This window comes from Rhinatrema bivittatum, chromosome 1, assembly GCF_901001135.1.
Source record: "Rhinatrema bivittatum chromosome 1, aRhiBiv1.1, whole genome shotgun sequence".
NCBI lineage: Eukaryota > Metazoa > Chordata > Amphibia > Gymnophiona > Rhinatrematidae > Rhinatrema > Rhinatrema bivittatum.
The window spans coordinates 8,437,954-8,457,009 of NC_042615.1; the positions used below are offsets into that span (position 1 = coordinate 8,437,954).

A 19,056-nucleotide genomic window follows, 5' to 3' on the forward strand; every position below is an offset into this window, starting at 1 on the left:
ACTGTGGATCCATAAAGTCAAGAGGCCGCCAATGAAGAGTGGGTGACTCGCCAGAATGATGGCTACTGCCTGGAGACAATACCCTTATTCAATAAACATACACATGGTTACTGTGACTCCAACATCACTCTAAGCTTCAACAGCAAGAGGAAATGTGGAAAAAAGGATTTGCACTCACAAAGACGGGAGTAGCTGGCTTGTTACGGCGGTTACTACCCCAAACCAAATATCCAAATTACTACCTCCACCTTCCTCTATTCCTGATGCCTTTCAACTAGCTTGATCACTCCATTCTTATACTTCACTTCAATGCATATCCAGCATAGTTCTCTGCTTCAACAGCAGGGGAAAAGAAAAACTGTTACTTCACACATCCAGCAGAGCTCTCTGCTTAAACGGCAGGGGAGAAGAAAAAAGGATTCACACTCACAAAGCGGGGAGTAGCTGGCTTGTTACGGCGGTTACTACCCCAAACCAAATGTGCCTGATACTTCACTTTCGATGCATATCCAGCATAGCTCTCTGCTTCAACGGCAGGGGAGAAGAAAAAAACTGATACCTCACGCATATCCAGCATAGCTCCCTGCTTCAACGGCAGGGGAGAAGATAAACAACCAATAAGGGCTGTATAACATAATCTGGGTAAAAACAAATAAGCATGGGTGTAGCTTGCTTATTGCGGCGGTTACTACCCCTACTACCTCTAACTACTCAAGCTAGATATTTCACTTGGATGCAGCTCCATAACCGCTCTCTACATTAATGGTGGGGGTGGAAGGGAATTAGAACCAAGAGCTAAGAGAAACAGATAAGTATGAGAGAAGAAATGAGGGAAGCTTGCTGGGCAGACTGGATGGGCCATTTGGTCTTCTTCTGCCGTCATTTCTATGTTTCTATGTTTCTATGTTTCTATGGTAAATCCGGGAGATACGCATGTGACTGGGACATGCACGGGCCGTGCGGATTTTGAGGCCTGCAGCCATGTGCATATCTCCCTGTATGCGGATAAAAAATGTTTGGGGGTGGGGATTGGCTGGGGCATTGTTGGGCTGGGACAGCAGCCATGAAGTCAGTCATGAGCACTAGCGTGTGCCGAGATCCCACAACCGTGAAACTTGTTTCTACTATGGGCAGCGTTAAGTAGTTAAATGTTTAAAAAAGGATAGTCAACGGGGTATTAGGAGTCTAGGCTAGTAGGGTAAATGGGAGGCAAGCTAGGTAGGAGGTTTAGGAAGTCCACTACTTTACTGGGGTAAACTGGGAGGGAACTGGGAAATAGGCCTAATGAGACACCACCACCCTACTAAAATTCCTCCCCCCCCCCCCCCACACTCAAGACGGAATTTACGAGCACATGTGCGTGTCGATATAAAATCCTGCGCAAGGGTAGCCGATTTTATAACAATCACGCATGTGCGTGCGCTGGCAAATGTATGCGACTCTTAAAATCTACCTTAAAATGTTCAAAAAGAGCAGCAAGTTAAGTGAGAGAAGCTGAAAAGCTATCAAGTTGATATTCAAAGGGTCGTGTGCTTAAAAAACAGGGGCTACGTGCATGGCCAGGCCTTGCACGAGCCGTGCACATTTTATAATGGGCCCAGCCCTGCGCATAATCCCCGCTATGTGCGGAACTGCTGGGCCCTGAGAAAGGGGCGAGCCGGGGGTGTGGTCTGGGCAGGGTGGGGCGGGACTGAGGCGGGCCGGGCAGCGGCCATTACCCGTTGTCCCAGGGAAGCGCGTGCTGGCAGCCGGTCAGCACATAGAAAATATTTCTGCTCCAGAGGAGCAGTAAGTAGTAAAATAAAAACATTTGGGGTAGCTAGGTAGGGGTTAGGGGTCGGAGTGGAGAGGGGAAAGGAAAGGAAGGTTAGGCAGGGGCGTAGGCAAGTTCCCTCCCAGTCTGCTCCTTAATTGGTTAGGGAAGCCCAATTACGTTGCCACACAAGTTACAAAATCCCCCCCTGCATGCGCGAGTCACAGGCCGCCTACACATAGATTTTAAAATCCGGCACACAATTGTGTACGACCATTGGATTTTATGACATGCGCGCGCCGGCATGCACATACTGTAAAATCAGCGCATCCATGTGCGCGCGCCGGGAACTGCTTGCACATGGACGTGCACATGTTCCTTTCAAAATCGATCCCTATAAGCACAAACACTCGAATTCTAGGCAATAAAATACCAGACCTGAAAGCTCTAATGGTGGAAGCAGACTTGGGCATTGTTGCTTTTACAGAGACCTGGTTCATGGAGTCTCATGATTGGGATATGGCCATCCTGACTATAACTTATTAAAGAAGGATAAAAGTGACATAAAAGGAGGAGGAGTAGCTCTTTATGTCAAAAACAATATCCAACTAACTGAAATGCAAGGGACGTGGGGTAGGGAATAAGCAATATGAGATACCCTAAGAAAAGAAGATGGTGCTTCTATTTACATCAGTGTGGTCGATAGGCCTCCAATTCAGTTAGAAAAGGTGGATAGAGATCTGGTTGAAGACATCCAAAATGTGGGAAAAAAGGGAGAAGTGTTGCTTGTTGGAGATTTTAATCTGCCAGATGTAGATTTGAGTTTTTCTTCTACGAAATCTGCAAAAAGTCGAGATATAATGGATGCCCTTCAAGGAGATCTGCTCAAACAAATGGTAATGGAGCCCATGAGGGAGGGTGTGAAACACGACCTGGTGCTCATAAATGGCAATAATGTTTCTAATGTCCAAATAGGTGCCCATCTGAGCACCAGTGATCATCAGATGATATAGTTTGATATCGAAAGAAAGTCACACGAAGACTCGAGTTTTGAATTTCAGAAACAAGGTCTTTAGTGAAATGAGGATGTTCCTACAGAAAGAACTAGAAGATCGGGAGATAATGGGTTAGGTGGAACAACAGTGAATCAAATTAAAAGAAGCTATTACAAAGGCAAAAAATCTATATGTTAGAAAAGTAAACAGAAGTAAGAGGAGAATCTGTTAAAACACTTAGGGGTGGAGTTTTAAACCTGCGCAAGCACGTCCATGTGCGCATGCTACCCAGCGCACGCCCACATGGACACGCGATTTTATAACATCGCACACATGTTATAAAATCGGGGGTCTGCACACGCAAGGGGGTGCACAATTGTGCAATTTGCCTGCACCGAGCCTGCGCCAGGCGGTGCTGCCTTCCCCCATTCCCTCCCAGGCCGCTCCATTGCCAGAGGATATGGTAAAGGTAGTTTAAAAAAGATTTGGTCAAGATCCTGGAGGAGAAGTCCATAAACTTATATTAATCAACTTGACTTAGGGATAGATTTTAAAAGGTTGCATATGGGCGTACGAGCGCGCACATGTACACCCAATTTTATCATTTGCGCACGCAGGTGCACACAAGTAATAAAATCCAGGGTCAGCACGCACAAGGGGGTGTACAATTGTGCACCTTGCGTGCGGTGAGCTGCGCAGCTTTCCCCCATTCCCCCTAACCTGACTTTCCCACCCCTTCCTCTAACCTTTCCCCCCACCCCTACTCTAACCCCCCCAAAACTGGTTTTACCTTATGCGCCTGCCTCTGGGCAGGGGAGGTGGCTGGTTCAGCCTGTCTCACTGCAGGGCACATCCGCCAGCTGTCAACGTGGGCCTAGCAGTCTCATCCATTAGGAGACTCCAACCCAGCCAGAGCATTAAGGTCTCACTAGTACCAAGCTCATTACACTCTTTATTTTATTTAAAAATATTTCTATACCGCTTGCTCAAAAAATATTGCAGTGATTTACAAGAAAACATACATAATTAAAATAGTCGGGCAATTCACAAAAAATAGTTTAAAAAAATGTCATATTCAACAAATTATATATAACTAAGATCATTAAGAGAAGAACCTAACTATCATTTGTTAAGCACTGCCATATTAATTCATCTGCTGGGAAAAAAATAATATAAAGTAAAGAGAAAACTGCTTGGTCTGAAATTCCCTCTTAGATATACCATTTTACCAGAATACATCTGCCATTAGACCCTCTCACTAGCCTTTTAGGGTTACCAGCCAGGGCCTCTCTCTCTCTGATATAAGGAATAGAATAAGTATATACGTTAGTAGCTGTGAGGTGTAATATAGAAAGCCATTGGAGATGCTCATCTGCTCCTTCAATGTTCTCTTGCTTACGATTATTTTCCATTTTACCTGAATACATCTGCCATTAGACCCTCTCACTAGCCTTTTAGGGTTACCAGCCAGGGCCTCTCTCTCTCTGATATAAGGAATAGAATAAGTATATACGTTAGTAGCTGTGAGGTGTAATATAGAAAGCCATTGGAGATACTCATCTGCTCCTTCAATGTTCTCTTGCTTACGATTATTTTCCATTTTACCTGAATACATCTGCCATTAGGGCCTCTCACTAGCCTTTTAGAGTTACCAGCCAGGGTCTCTCTCTCTCTGATATAAGGAAGAGAATAAACTCAAGTATATACGTTAGTAGCTGTGAGGTGTTGCAGTTGGGTACTGCTGTGGAATAGTGGACCCTTGGGCCGACTTACCACGAGAGGCGGGGTAGGCCGGGAGGCAGAGCCAAGGCTCAAAGTGTTCACCAGGTGATTGCCCGGAAACCAGGAACCCCCCAGGAGGAGCCTGTAGGGTCCTGGCTCCTTGGGACTTAGGTACTAGAGAGAGAGTCCAGTAAGTCCAAAGGTAATAGAGTCTCTAAGTGAGCAGACGTGAGTAGGAGCAAGTAGAAACCTGGAGCGGGGTCCGCAGCCAGCAGGTGTAGGCAAGGCTGAAGGCTGAAGCAGGAACAGAGACGAGCCGGGATCAAAGGCAGGCGGCAAGTTCTTATGTTCTTATGGCAGGCAGCATGTTCTTATGTTCTTATGGCAACAGAGCGTGGTCAGGGACGAACCGGGGTCGAGGCAGGCAGCAGGCAGAGCGTAGTCAGGGACGAACCGGGGTCGAGGCAGGCAGCAGGCAGAGCGTAGTCAGAGACGAACCGGGGTCGAGGCAGGCAGCAGGCAGAGCGTAGTCAGGGACGAACCGGGGTCGAGGCAGGCAGCAGGCAGAGCGTAGTCAGGAACGAACCGGGGTCGAGGCAGGCAGCAGGCAGAGCGTGGTCAGGGACGAACCGGGGTCGAGGCAGGCAGCAGGCAGAGCGTAGTCAGGGACGAATCGGGGTCGAGGCAGGCAGAGCGTAGTCAGGGACGAACCGGGGTCGAGGCAGGCAGCAGGCAGAGCGTTGTCAGGAACTCCAAGGTCAGCGGCAGGAACTCAGCAAGACTAAGCGCAACTCAGAACTACAAGACTGTAGTGAACCTCATTGCAAGGCAATGATGGAACGTCTGGACGCCAGTTATATCTGTCTCAGAGCGTGACGTCATCAGCGCAGGCGGGGCTGGACTTCCGGGTTCTGGGCGCTTAAAGTGGCCGTACTCGCGCGTGCGCGAGGTCGCGGTGAGAGAGACAGGCAAATGGCGGATGCCACATGGAACTGAGCGCGTCCTTGGGTCCTGGAGACCGCGGAGTGCGGCGTCCCCAGATGCGGAGGTAGGCGCTGGTCACGGGGAAGAGAGGGGAAGCGGTGCAGACCGCAACAGTACCCCCCCCTTTACGGCCCCTCTTGAGAGGCCCGGGCTTCTCGGGATGGTCCCGGTGGAATTGTTGCAGAAGATCCTTGTCGAGGATGTTACGGCTGGGCTCCCATGTATTATCCTCGTCACCACAACCCTCCCAGGCTAGGAGGTACTCCCACCTGCGGTTGTGGAAACCGATGTCCACAACCTCTCGTACCTGATACATAGGATCATCATCTATGGGTGCAGAGGTGGGATCCAGAGGTGCGCGGTGGAAGCGTGAAAGGACCACAGGTTTGAGCAGGGATACATGAAAGACGTCATGGATCCGTAGGGTGGATGGCAGTCTCAGTCGATAGGATACCAGGCCCTCTCTCTCAGCTACCCGGAAGGGACCGCAGAACCGGGGCGCAAATTTTCGTGATGGAAGGCGGAGATGAATATTCCTGGTGTTGAGCCACACCCGATCTCCTGGCTGGTAGGCTGGAGCTGGCCGTCGGTGGCGATCGGCCACTTGCTTGGCGGAGGCGGCTGCACGGCGCAGTTTGTGCTGGGTTCCATGCCACAGTGCCCGCAGCTGCTGTGCTGTGACTTGGGCAGCAGGTGAAGCGCTGGAAGTGTCGAGAGGGAGTGGTGGTCTTAAGGGCTTCCCGTACACCACTTGAAATGGAGACCTGCCAGTAGCCGCGTGAGCCTGATTATTGTTGGCGAACTCGGCCCAGGGCAATAGTTCCGACCAATTATCCTGTTTCTCATTCACGAAGGACCGGAGGTAGGACTTCAGGGTCCGATTCATCCGCTCGGTTTGCCCGTTGCTCTGCGGGTGAAAGGCCATGGAGAAGTTAAGTTTCACCTTGAAACACTTACAAAGGGCTCTCCAGTAACGCGCCACAAACTGGGGACCTCGGTCGGAGACGACATCTTGGGGAAGGCCGTGTAGCTGAAAAATGTGCTGAGTGAAGAGAAGAGCCAGTTCGGGAGCTGATGGGAGCTTAGGTAGAGGGATTAAATGCACCATTTTCGAAAAGCGGTCTACAGTGACCCAGATTACTGTATGGCCGCTAGATGGAGGCAAGTCTACCACAAAATCTGTGGCCAGATGTGTCCAGGGTTCGGTGGGTATTGGTAAGGGCTGAAGGAGACCACATGGGGAACCCGGGCTGGGTTTCTGACGAGCGCAGATAGGACAGGACCTCACATAGGTGGTGACATCCCGCCGGAGGTTGGGCCACCAATAAAATCGGTTGAGGAGCTCCATTGTTCTCTCACGCCTGGCATGCCCTCCGATGAGGGAGTCGTGAGCCCATCGTAGCGCCGTGAGGCGATCCTTGCGAGGAACTATGGTCCTATCCTGGGCGAAGACCGTCAGGGCTGACAGACGGACCTTACTCGGGTCCAGGATGAATTGAGGCTGTTCTTGATCCCCTTCGTTACATGAGGTCCGGGAGAGAGCATCCGCTCGGACGTTTTTTGCTGCCGGTCGGTAATGTAGGATGAAGTTGAAACGGCTAAAGAACAAGGCCCAGCGGGCCTGGCGGGGGTTCAAACGTTGGGCCTGGGACAGAAACTCAAGGTTTTTATGATCGGTATATACCGTGGTGGTATGTAACGCCCCCTCGAGCCACTGCCTCCATTCCTCCAGGGCGAGCTTAATAGCCAATAACTCCTTGTCCCCAATGGAGTAGTTGTTCTCAGCGAGGGAGAACCTCCTCGAGAAGTAGGAGCAGGGTAGGAGTTGTCCAGAATCCGAATGCTGACTCAGCACGGCTCCCACAGCGATACTGGAGGCGTCAACCTCCACTATGAAGGGCTTGGAGGGGTCCGGGTGTCGGAGGCAAACGTTGGAAAGGAAGGCTTCCTTTAAATCAGCGAAAGCTGTAACAGCGGCGTCAGGCCAGTTCCTGGCATCGGCGCCCTTGTGGGTCAGAACTGTGAGTGGAGCCACCCGGTAAGAGTAGCCTGGAATGAAGTGTCGATAGAAATTAGCAAAGCCCAAAAATCGCTGGAGGGCCTTGAGCCCCTTGGGTTGAGGCCACTGGGTGATGGCCGCTACCTTCTCTGGATCCATGCGGAAGCCGGTTGAGGAGATAATATAACCTAGAAAAGGCAGGGATTCAGCCTCAAAGATGCACTTTTCCATCTTGGCATACAGGCGGTTCTCCCGGAGGACCTGAAGGACTTGTTTTACGTGATGACGATGGGAGTCCAAATCCTTTGAGAAGATGAGTACATCATCTAGGTATACTATAACATGAGTGTTCAGGAAGTCTCGTAGAACCTCATTCATGAGATGTTGGAAGACGGCTGGGGCGTTGCAGAGTCCGAAGGGCATTACAAGATACTCATAATGCCCGTCCCTGGTGTTGAACGCCGTCTTCCATTCGTCTCCAGGATGGATACGTACCAGGTTGTAGGCCCCCCTGAGGTCCAGCTTGGTAAACACACGGGCACCCTGAAGGCGGTCCAGCAGTTCGGGATCAACGGGAGTGGGTAACGATCCCGCTTGGTAATGGCGTTCAAGCCCCGGTAATCAATACATGGCCGGAGAGAACCGTCCTTCTTAGCCATGAAGAAGAAGCCGGCGCCTGCAGGGGAGCGAGAGGGCCGGATGAATCATTTGGCCAAGTTCTCGTCACATACTGCGACATGGCCTTGGTCTCGGGTAAAGACAGAGGGTACACTCGGCCGCGAGGCGGGGTGGTACCAGGCAGTAAGTCAATGGGGCAGTCAAATGGCCGATGCTGCGGAAGAAGCTCTGCCATCTCCTTGGAGAAAACATCCTCGAAGGACTGGTATGGCTCTGGCAATAGTTGGGAGGAGCAGACGTTCAGGGGTCTAGGCAGATGCGGAAGCTGCAAGCAGTGTTCAAAGCAGGCTGGCCCCCACCGAACCAACTGAAAGTCGTCCCATTGTATTAGGGGCGAGTGCAGACGGAGCCACGGCAGTCCCAGAACCAAGGGGTGCACCGCTCGCTCTAAGACAAGCAAAGAGATCTGCTCCGAATGGAATAATCCGGTTTGTAGAGTAACGGGAGCTGTGGAGCAGGTAATGGCCCCGGGGAGCAGAGTGCCTCGGATGGATGAGATCCGCAGCGGAGGGACCTTTTGCACTGTGGGGAGGGCAAGCTGGACCACCAGGTCGGCCGCTATAAAGTTCCCTTCTGCACCTGAGTCTATGAACGCGCGGACCTGGAGTTCCCCTCCAGGATACTTCAGGGTTACAGGCAATGTGCACAGAGGAGCTGATCTGGAAGCGCCTAGGTGTAGCTCCTCAGTATAGCATAGGCAGGAGCGTTTCCCGGACGCTCTGGGCAAGTCAAGAGAAAATGCCCCTTGCCTCCACAATAGAGGCAGAGGCCAAGCGTACGCCGTCTCTTATTTTCCTCAGGAGTCAGTGGAGATCTGCCGACCTGCATGGGTTCCCCACTAGACACAGGAGTAGGAGAAGCCCCGAGAGCCCGGGATCTAGAAGTAGTAGAAGACGGAGGAGGAGGGCTGCAGGACGAGCGGATCTCCTTATCTCGCTGCTGGAGACGACGGTCCACCCTACCAGCTATGTCAATGAGATCGTTCAAGTCCCCTGGTAGGTCTCGACCTGCCAGCTCATCCTTGATTCGGCTGGATAGACCTTTAAGGAATATGCCCTTCAGACAGTCGTGCTGCCAACCGACCTCCATGGCTAGCGTGCGGAACTCGATAACATAATCTGCCACTGGGCGTGTTCCTTGCCGGAGGGTCAGGAGTTCTGAGGCTGCGGCACTTAGGCGTGCTGGGTCATCGAAGGCAAGCCGAAAATTGAGGAGAAATTCCTCCAAATTCTGTAGCATAGAGTCCCGGCGTTCCCAGAAGGGTGAAGCCCAGTTAAGGGCCTTACCGTCCAGGAATGAAAATATGAATGCCACTTTCTCTGCGTCAGAAGGGAATTGGGCCAGCAGAAGGGTAAACCGTAATTGACACTGGTTTAAAAACCCTCGGCAGGACTTGCTGTCCCCGGCATACCGGGGGGGGGGGGGGGGGGGGCGTAGGGTAGCTGTGTAACTGAGGCAGTAGGGACAGTGGATGCCTGACGTGACTCCCGAGCAGAAACCTCTAGCTGGGCGACCAACTGCTCTACGGTGGCTGCTAGGGTGTCTATGCAGTGTTGCTGCTGCTGGAGGCTTTGAGCCATTCCCGGGATGGCCTGAAGGCTCGGGGTCTCTGCCGAGTCCATGGCCTTGCAAACTGTTGCAGCTGGGTACTGCTGTGGAATAGTGGACCCTTGGGCCGACCTACCATGAGAGGCGGGGTAGGCCGGGAGGCGGAGCCAAGGCTCAAAGTGTTCATCAGGTGATTGCCCGGAAACCAGGAACCCCCCAGGAGGAGCCTGTAGGGTCCTGGCTCCTTGGGACTTAGGTACCAGAGAGAGAGTCCAGTAACAGAGAACCAGGAAGTCCAATGGTAATTGAGTCTAGCACAAGATCTTCACCCGGGTACCCAGAACCCCCCAGGAGGGCCCCGTAGGGTTCTGGCACCTTGGGACTTGGGTACTAGAGAGAGAGTCCAGTAATAGAGAACCAGGAAGTCCAAAGGTAATAGAGTCTCTAAGTGAGCAGACGTGAGTAGGAGCAAGTAGAAACCTGGAGCGGAGTCCGCAGCCAGCAGGTGAAGGCAAGGCTGAAGGCTGAAGCAGGAACAGAGACGAGCCGGGATCAAAGGCAGGCGGCAACAGAGCGTGGTCAGGGATGAACCGGGGTCGAGGCAGGCAGCAGGCAGAGCGTAGTCAGGGACGAACCGGGGTCGAGGCAGGCAGCAGGCAGAGCGTAGTCAGGGACGAACCGGGGTCGAGGCAGGCAGCAGGCAGAGCGTAGTCAGGGACGAACCGGGGTCGAGGCAGGCAGCAGGCAGAGCATAGTAAGAGACGAACCGGGGTCGAGGCAGGCAGCAGGCAGAGCGTAGTCAGGGACGAACCGGGGTTGAGGCAGGCAGCAGGCAGAGCGTAGTCAGGAACTCCAAGGTCAGCGGCAGGAACTCAGCAAGACGAAGCGCAACTCAGAACTACAAGACTGTAGTGAACCTCATTGCAAGGCGATGATGGAACGTCTGGACGCCGGTTATATCTGTCTCGGAGCGTGATGTCATCAGCGCAGGCGGGGCTTGACTTCCGGGTTCTGGGCGCTCAAAGTGGCCATACTCGCGCGCGCGAGGCCGCGGTGAGAGAGACAGGCAAATGGCGGATGCCACATGGAACTGAGCGCGTCCTTGGGTCCTGGAAACCGCGGAGTGCGGCGTCCCCAGACGCGGAGGTAGGCGCTGGTCACGGGGAAGAGAGGGGAAGCGGTTCAGACCGCAACAGTGAGGTGTAATATAGAGAGTCATTGGAGGTGCTCATCTGCTCCTTCAATTTTCTCTTGCTTACGATTATTTTCGTAAGAGTATACAATGGAAACTATAACCTAATTCAGAAATTTATCTTGTAATGTATCTATAATTTGGGAAATCTTTCTCCGAAAAGTAGGCTCCTTGTTCACTACTATTGAAGCACTTGGTGACTAAAGTTAAAATAAGGTCAGCATCTTAGCTGCTTATCAAGACCTGGAAACTGAATTGTGGCTAGTGTTACAAATATATGTGATAAGAAAATTGCAAATGTTACCAGGCTACTCTAACTGTTTACTGCACACTTATTTTTCCAGTAACAGAATAAGTGAAGCATTGTTTGTATAAGGATTTTAACTGTTCTGTGTCTTGTTTTCAATTAATATAACAATCTTGCTATGATACATTGGTGCAAACTCATTAATAACATTGAGAGAAAACATGGATGACAAGTAGTCAGGATAGTTTTCTGCTCAGATCCCTTACTGCAGAGAAGAAAAGCTTTGGGATGTAGCCTGGCCGCAGTATTATAGTAATTAATGACCATTCATTACTGCCTCAGCTGCCAGCCACAGATCCTTTCTAAGCCAGCATTTATCCTCCCATTCTGGCAGAAGCACATTCTCATCCTTAATCCAGCACCCAGCCCCTCTCAGCCTTTTCCTACCATTAAATGTTGCATGAAAAAGCGCTGCCAGTCCCATCACCACCAGTAAAATGCTGGCATCGATCTGTTTGATTTCTGCAGAGTCACAGTCCTCCCTGTCTACCTCATGGAATGTGATTCCTTAGTCTGCCAACTGTTTTCTCCTTATCACTTTGCCCCTTGCCTCTGGTCTCCAGGAATCGAAAGGTGAGTTGTTTGCAATACTGCATGTGCTTAACCCTGTCCCTACCACTGCTCTCTGAATCTGTCCTGAGCAAGCTCAAATTCTAAGGCTTCCACCAGCTCTGCTGACAGATTATCCCATGCCCTGAGAGACATTCAGGTCACCTCGCTGCAGGCACTGAGAGATCTAGCTAACAAGAGAAATCCATCTATGTATTTTCCTCATGCAAAGAGGCATCCGTTATTATCATATCTGGGAACTGTCCGGATTTGGCCTGGAGACTCTGGAATTCTGCAGGAATTGCCGGGTCTCCGAGCCAACACCTGAAAGCTCTGGATACTGGGGACGTTGAGGATCCCATCCTCCCCAGTCAAGAAAAGACCGCACAGCCACCAGGGGATCCCATCCTGCCTCATGGAAAAAGTAGAAGAGGCCCGGTGCTACAGTGTGTGCACAACCAGAGGGGGCAACAATGGCCAGGAAGAGGAGGAGGGGCACACCCAGGGGGGACAACAATGGCCAGGAAGTGGAGGAGGGGTATCAGGCCACCAATGGACCCTCATCCCACTGATGACTGAAATGAAAAGGAGGGAGCCCATTCTCTTGTGCCTCTGTGCCGGCATTCAGTATTCACACCACTTGCAGCTAGCAGTACTCTATGCTGCTCTCGCAATGCATGAGATCGGCATAGAGGAAGTGCTAGCCCCATAAGATTCGACTAGTGCAGGGGCCAGAACACAAAGAGGAGAAGCAGAATGGGCTCCCCTGTCTGCTCTTGATGGTATGTGTTTGTGAACGAATGAACGAGTGAATAGGATCCTGCCTGGGTGTGTGTGTCTGTCTGTGTGTGTGTGTGTGTGTGTGTGTGTGTCTGTCTGTCTGTCTATGTGTGTGTGTGTGTGTGAGTGAATGGGAACCTGCCTGAGTGTGTGTGAATGGGAACCTTCCATTGTGTGAGTGTGTGTATGTGAGTGAATGGGAACCTTCTCTGTGTGAGTGTGTGAATGGGAACCTTCCTCTGTGTGTGTGTGTGAGTGAATGGGAACCTTCTCTGTGTGTGTGTGTGTGTGTGTATGTGTATGTATGTGTGTGTGTGTGAGAGAGAATGAATGGGAACCTGGCTGGATGTGTGTGTGTGTGTGTGTGTGTGAGTGTGAGTGAGTGGGAACCTTCCTGTTTGTGTGTGTATGTGTGAATGAGTACCTAACTGTTTATATGTGTGTGTGATTGGGAACCCAAATGGGTGTGTGTGTGTGTGTGTTTGTGTGTGTGTGTGTGAGAATGGGAAGTGACCTGCGGTGTTGTGTGTGAATATGAGCCTGCCTCTGTGTGTGAAGAAAGTTTGTGCTGCCCCACTAATCCGTGACAAGCTCAGGGTGATTGGAAATCAAGTTTTCAGGTATATAGTGCAATTTTCCATCTTTATTAATTTTAATTATTGGGTGTCTGGTCTGCCATTTTGAATTATTTTATTGCTGTTTAGAAAATTTTGTATGAGCTCTTTATTATTGGATGTTATTCTATTCCTTAGCTTGTGAGATACATTTTTTTTTTATTTGTGTGGTTTTACTAATAGGATTGATTTATATTGCTTGATTTCAATGTTTGATGATTTATGAGGACTGGTGATGTTTGTTTCTCCATTGTTGCATTACATACAGAGTCTGGCTTGTTGCAGTTTCCTGTTCAGTTTCTGTCTCTATGTTTCAATTTATAATTTATGGTCTCTTTATTCTGTGTTTGGTGAGGGTGAGTCTGTGTTAGGCCTGTTTAACTGAGGTGGGATATTCTGCCAGCTTGCAGTTTCTATGTAGGGATCTATAGCAGCCTGGTTATTTCTGTTTTTCCCACAGGACATTTATTGGTGTTTTAAAGCTTGGTGTAATATTTGCAGTCTCACCTTTTCATAGATAGGGTTGTTCCTGTTTGAGTGCTGGCACTTAGCACTGTTTTAGTATGGGACGTTTACCATGTCATTATTTTCATTTAGTTTACTCAAGACTTTCTGAGGACCAAAACCACACCCAACATGTTACAATAGGCCTAAAGCATTTGGGTTTATTAGGTGGCACCACAGGAGTGCAAACATTTCTATACAACAAAATGGTGCCAGATTACAGGATCTGCCGGCACCATTTTTACATGTATTTATTTTTTTATATATACCAACATTCGATCTGACATATCACATCGGTTTACAGTAAAACTGGAGCTAAAAAGACATTGCTTTCTTATTCTTTCTTACAGTATAACTTTGAATCAACATTAACTGGATTAATGTAACATTAACATTGCTTGCTACTATGAACATAATCAGCGAGAGTCAAAGGTGCTAGGGAGGACCTAGTCCTCAGGTTCTTACTTACAGAGTAACTTAGAATAAACAATAATTGAAATTAAGGTAACAAGATGCTACTAAGGGCATTATCAGTGAGTATCCATGGAATGTCTTCCAAGGCATTCTATGGGAGGACCGCTATTTTTTCTTACTGTTGGAGATTGGTTGGCATTAGGAAGCTGATGAAAAGGCTTTCTTGAAAGAGCCATGTCTTCAGGGTTTTTTTTTTTAATGTTTGCGACGTGGGTTCCATTCTTAGCTGTACTGGAAGGTTGTTCCAAAGAGCCGGGCCTACCATTGATAGTGTGCGCTCTCTTACCCATTTTCAGGTGCGTCACTTTCGGAGGGGGGATTGGAAGCAGCCCAGTATTAGTGGAGCGGAGGTTCGTTTGGGGAATGTGAAAGTGTAGTGATGCATTCAGCCAGGCAATCCTGTCATTGTTGAGAGTTTTGTGAATGAGAGTTAGAGTTTTGTATTGGATTCTAAATGGGATGGGTAGCCAGTGTAGGTCTTTGAGGATTGGTGCAATATGATCCAATCTTTTACTGTTAGTGAGTGATCTTGCTGCTGCATTCTGTAACAGCTGCATTGGTCTGATGGTGGCAACTGGGAGGCCCAGGAGGAGGGTGTTGCATTAATCGAGTTTTGAGAAAAGTAGTGCCTGCAGAACTGTTCAAAAGTCTTGGGTATAAAAAAGCAGTTTGAGTTTTTTTAGGACTTGGAGTTTGAAGTATCCATCTTTTATCACAGTGTTAATGTGTTTTTTTTAAAGATTAGCTCGCTATCTAGGATGACGCCTAGGTCTTTTACTGTTGAGACTATTTGATTCTTCATATGGGAAGCTGTGCCATCGTGGGAAAGAGCTGTGGTGGATTTGTTTGTTATATATAAAATTTCAGTTTTATTATGGTTGAGTGAGAGAGACATTTGTAAGAGAAGCTGAGTTATTTCTGATAGATAAGTCTCCCAGAGTTTTAGGGTGTTCTCGAGGGTCTCTTTAAGGGGGAGCAGAATTTGAACATCGTCCGCATAGACGTAAAAGGATAGGCCTAATCCAGATACAGAGGGGCAGCATGTAAATGTTAAAGAGGGTGGATGAAAGGGAAGATCCTTGCGGGATGCCGTGTGGAAGGGGTATTTGTTTGTATTCTGTTGAGTTTAGTCTTACTTTAGGATCTGCCTGATAGGTATGAGTTAAACCATTTGATCATGGTGTTGCATAAGCCAATTTCTCTTAATCTTTTTAACAGTATTTCGTGGTTAATGGTGTCGAATGCAGTGGAGATGTCAAGTAGAATCAATAGGTAGGAGCAGCCGCTTCGAGTCCTCTGAGGACTGTGTCAACCAGGGTGAGTAGTAGCGTTCCTGTGCTAAGGAACTTTCTGAAGCCATGTTGAGCTGAAGATAATATGTTCTGATTTTCCAGATGCTCAGAGAGTTGGCGATTGGCAATTTTTTCTAGGATCTTGGCTAGGAAGAGAAAATTGGAGATGGGCCTGAAGTTTGTTAGGTTGCATTTGTTGAGTTGTGTTTTTTTAAGAATAGGCTTAATGATGGCACATTTAAGGTTATCTGGGAAGATACCCTGTTCGAGTGATAGATTGACTATGTCAGCTATGGGTCTGGCAATGATGTTGGGGTTTCAGGATTTTTATTGGGATGGGGTCGAGGGGATGTGCAGCGGGGTATGTTTTTTGGATGATTGCTTCAACTTCAGATGATGCAACGGTCTCAAATTGTGTCCATGTGGCATTAGGTCTGGTTGTTGATGTTGTAGTATCCTTGTTCATGTAAGGGTTTTTTGCGATTAAGGTTGATATTTTGTCACTGAAAAATTGGGCTAATTCTTCGCAAGTTCTCGTTTGATTATCATTTGTGGGTGAATTGTGAATTGGTTGAGTAAGGTCTGTTACATATGCAAATAGGGTTCTGGGATTAAATTGATAGTTATGTATCTTCTTTGTGTAGAACTCACGCTTGGCTTTCTCAATGTCTGATCTGTATATGTATAGGATGGATCTGTATTTGTCTTTTAGGTGGGTTTCTCCTCCATTTTTTCTCGGCTTGTCTTAGTATGCATTTGAAACTCTGGGGTATACCATGGGGCTTTATATTTGGTGGATGGCTTGATTTCTTTTCTGATAATTGGGCATTTAATCCTTGAAACCTCTGAGTTGATGATGATCCAGGAGTTTACTGCAGAGTTTGCATCATTCTTGTTTAGGGATTTTAAGGTATCCAGTAGAATTTCTATTAGGTCTTCACTGGTGCACGATTTGGTAAATTCAATGTATTTATTGAGATTGTTTGTCTCCGTGTGGGGGTTTTCTAGATATAATTTGGTTTGTATAAGTTTATGATCTGACCAGGAAATAGTGGTTGCTGATGGGGCATTGTGCGAAATTTTTCCATTGATGAATATAAGGTCGTGTGTGACCTGACCTTTGGGTGGGGGTATTAATTATTTGTTTAAAACCGATTGCCGTCATAGTATCCAATAGGAGTTCGCAGGTGGGTGAAAGAGGTATTTTATCAATGTGAAGGTTGAAATCACCCAGGATAACTGTGGGGATATCCATGTTGATGCTGGTTGTGATGGCTTCAATTAGTGGGGACAGGTTGTGTTCGAGTAGGCCTGGTGGGGCATAGAGCAATAAAATCTGTAAGTTTTTTTATTTGAAAAAACTTATTTCGAGGGGCGGTGGTAGGTTGATGGGTGGATTTTAAATTTAAATTTCTTTAAGGCCTGCCTCCTTTTCTATTTGGTCTGGGTATGGAGTAAATGCTGTAAATTGTTTTGGGAAGTTGATTGATTAGGGCCACATCTGAGCTTTGGAGCCATGATTCAGTCACACAAAATAAGTCAGGGTGGTTGTCTGAGAGCAGGCCATGAAGAATCGGTATCATTTTTGTCACGGACTGCGCATTAAGTAGAAACAGAGTTAAGACAGTAAGGGCTGTCATCTGGGAATTGGGGTTGATGGGGATAGAGTGAGAGCCTGTAGTTTGTTTGTGCGCTTTGTTTTGCATCTCTTAGTGTTCCTGTTCTGGCTTAGTGTTGGGATTGCGTATCCAAATTCCACGTTGGGGTTTATGAGTTAGCAAGGACGTTGGTCAGAATAAAGTACTTACAGGTGATGGTGACACTAGGATCTGAAGTGCTGAGGGAGAAGGTGAGATGTTAGTGTAGCTGGAAGTGTTTGTGCTGCTTTCCTGGCATGATTGTTCAGGCAATAGTCGGCGGGGCAGCACAAAAGGGCAGGCCCCGTAGCTGCGCTCCTTAGACGTGCAACACCCAACACGCGGCACCCTTTAGGGTTCGTCGAGGCGCCCATGACATGGCCGGTGGGTGGGCCTCTCCGCCGAGGGGAGGAGGGGTGTGGGGTGCCAGTCAGAGAGCTGCCGGTGGCCTGAAAAGAGTAGCGAATGGTCCAGCAGGGCTCTGGACCCCGACGGGTCAGCACCGGCCATGCAGAGCATGTGGTGTGGCCAGGGACAGCCAGAGCGAGGCGGTGAATGCGGCCCGCGCCTGCCCTTTAGGGCTTGTTGAGGCTCCGATGACGTGGCCGGTGGGTGGGCCTCTCCGCCGAGGGGAGGAGGGGCACGGGGCACCGGTTGGAGGGCTGAGGTGGCCTGAAAAGAGTAGCGAACGGTGCAGCAGGGCTCTGGACCCCGACGGGTCAGCTCCAGCCGCGCAGAGTATGTTATGCGGCCGGGGAGAGCCGGAGCGAGGCCATAATGGTTAGTGGATGACTCCGGCTCATTTTTGACATTCAGGTTCAGGGGGAGTATCAATTTTAAAAGTTTAGATTGCCGACGGAAGATTGGCTTTTTTTGGTAGAGAAGGGGTCCTGTGACAGAGTGAGAGATTGACTGTTTCTACTGTGTTTTGGTTACTGGGAAAAACATCATTCTGAGTTTAAAAAAAAAAGGGAACCAAGAGGAGAGCAGTACAGTAATTGTTCACACAGGGCAGAAAAAATGCTATTACTGGCCCTAGCAATGGGCACTGAGAGATCCCATCCCGCCCAGTGGCAGAAGTGGAGGAGGGCGATTGATTGAAAGGAAAGAGAAGGGAGGAGTGGAAAGGAGGAGGTGAGGAAAGGGGTGGGGGGTGATGGATTGAAAGGAAAGAGAAGAGAGGTGTGGAAGGGAGGTGGTAAGGGAAGGAGTGGGGGTGAGTGGGAGTGAAGGGGTGAGTGACAGAGGGAAGGCGTGGGGGTGATTGATTGAAAGGAAAGAGAAGGGAGGAGTGGAAAGGAGGAGGTGAGGAAAGGGGTGGGGGGTGATTGATTGGAAAGAGAAGAGAGGAGTGGAAGGGGTGGGGGTGAGTGGGAGTGAGGGGGTGAGTGACAGAGGGAAGGGGTGGGGGGTGATTGATTGAAAGGAAAGAGAAGGGAGGAGTAGAAGGGAGGTTGTAAGGGAAGGGGTGGGGTGAGTGGGAGTGAGGGGGTGAGTGACAGAGGGAAGGGGTGAGTGACAGAGGGAAGGGGGAGTCAGAAGGAAGGGTAGAAAGGTTGTGTGTGCGTATATGACAGAGAGAGAGGAGAAAGTTTGGGTATTAACTCCTCTCCTGCTTCCTCCTCCTCTCCACTATTCCTCAACAATCTCAGGGATAATGAGGTATGGTTATTATGCATTTGTATTTACTTTATCTTGCTTTAGGGAGACTGAGGTATGGTTATTATGCATTTGTATTTACTTTATCTTGCTTTAGGGAGACTGAGGTGTGGTTATTATGCATTTGTATTTACTTTATCTTGCTTTAGGGAGACTGAGGTATGGTTATTATGCATTTGTATTTACTTTATCTTGCTTTAGGGAGACTGAGGTATGGTTATTATGCATTTGTATTTACTTTATCTTGCTTTAGGGAGACTGAGGTGTGGTTATTATGCATTTGTATTTACTTTATCTTGCTTTAGGGAGACTGAGGTATGGTTATTATGCATTTGTATTTACTTTATCTTGCTTTAGGATTAATCATTT

At 48.9% G+C, this 19,056-nt stretch overlaps 1 protein-coding gene across 1 annotated transcript in view; it reads right to left on the reverse strand.

The window, feature by feature from the left end:
• The window catches only part of LOC115078027 (2-hydroxyacylsphingosine 1-beta-galactosyltransferase-like), a 162,375-nt gene that overhangs the window by 17,204 nt on the left and 126,115 nt on the right, over positions 1 to 19,056 (reverse strand). The gene's annotated exons all lie outside the window — the stretch shown is intronic.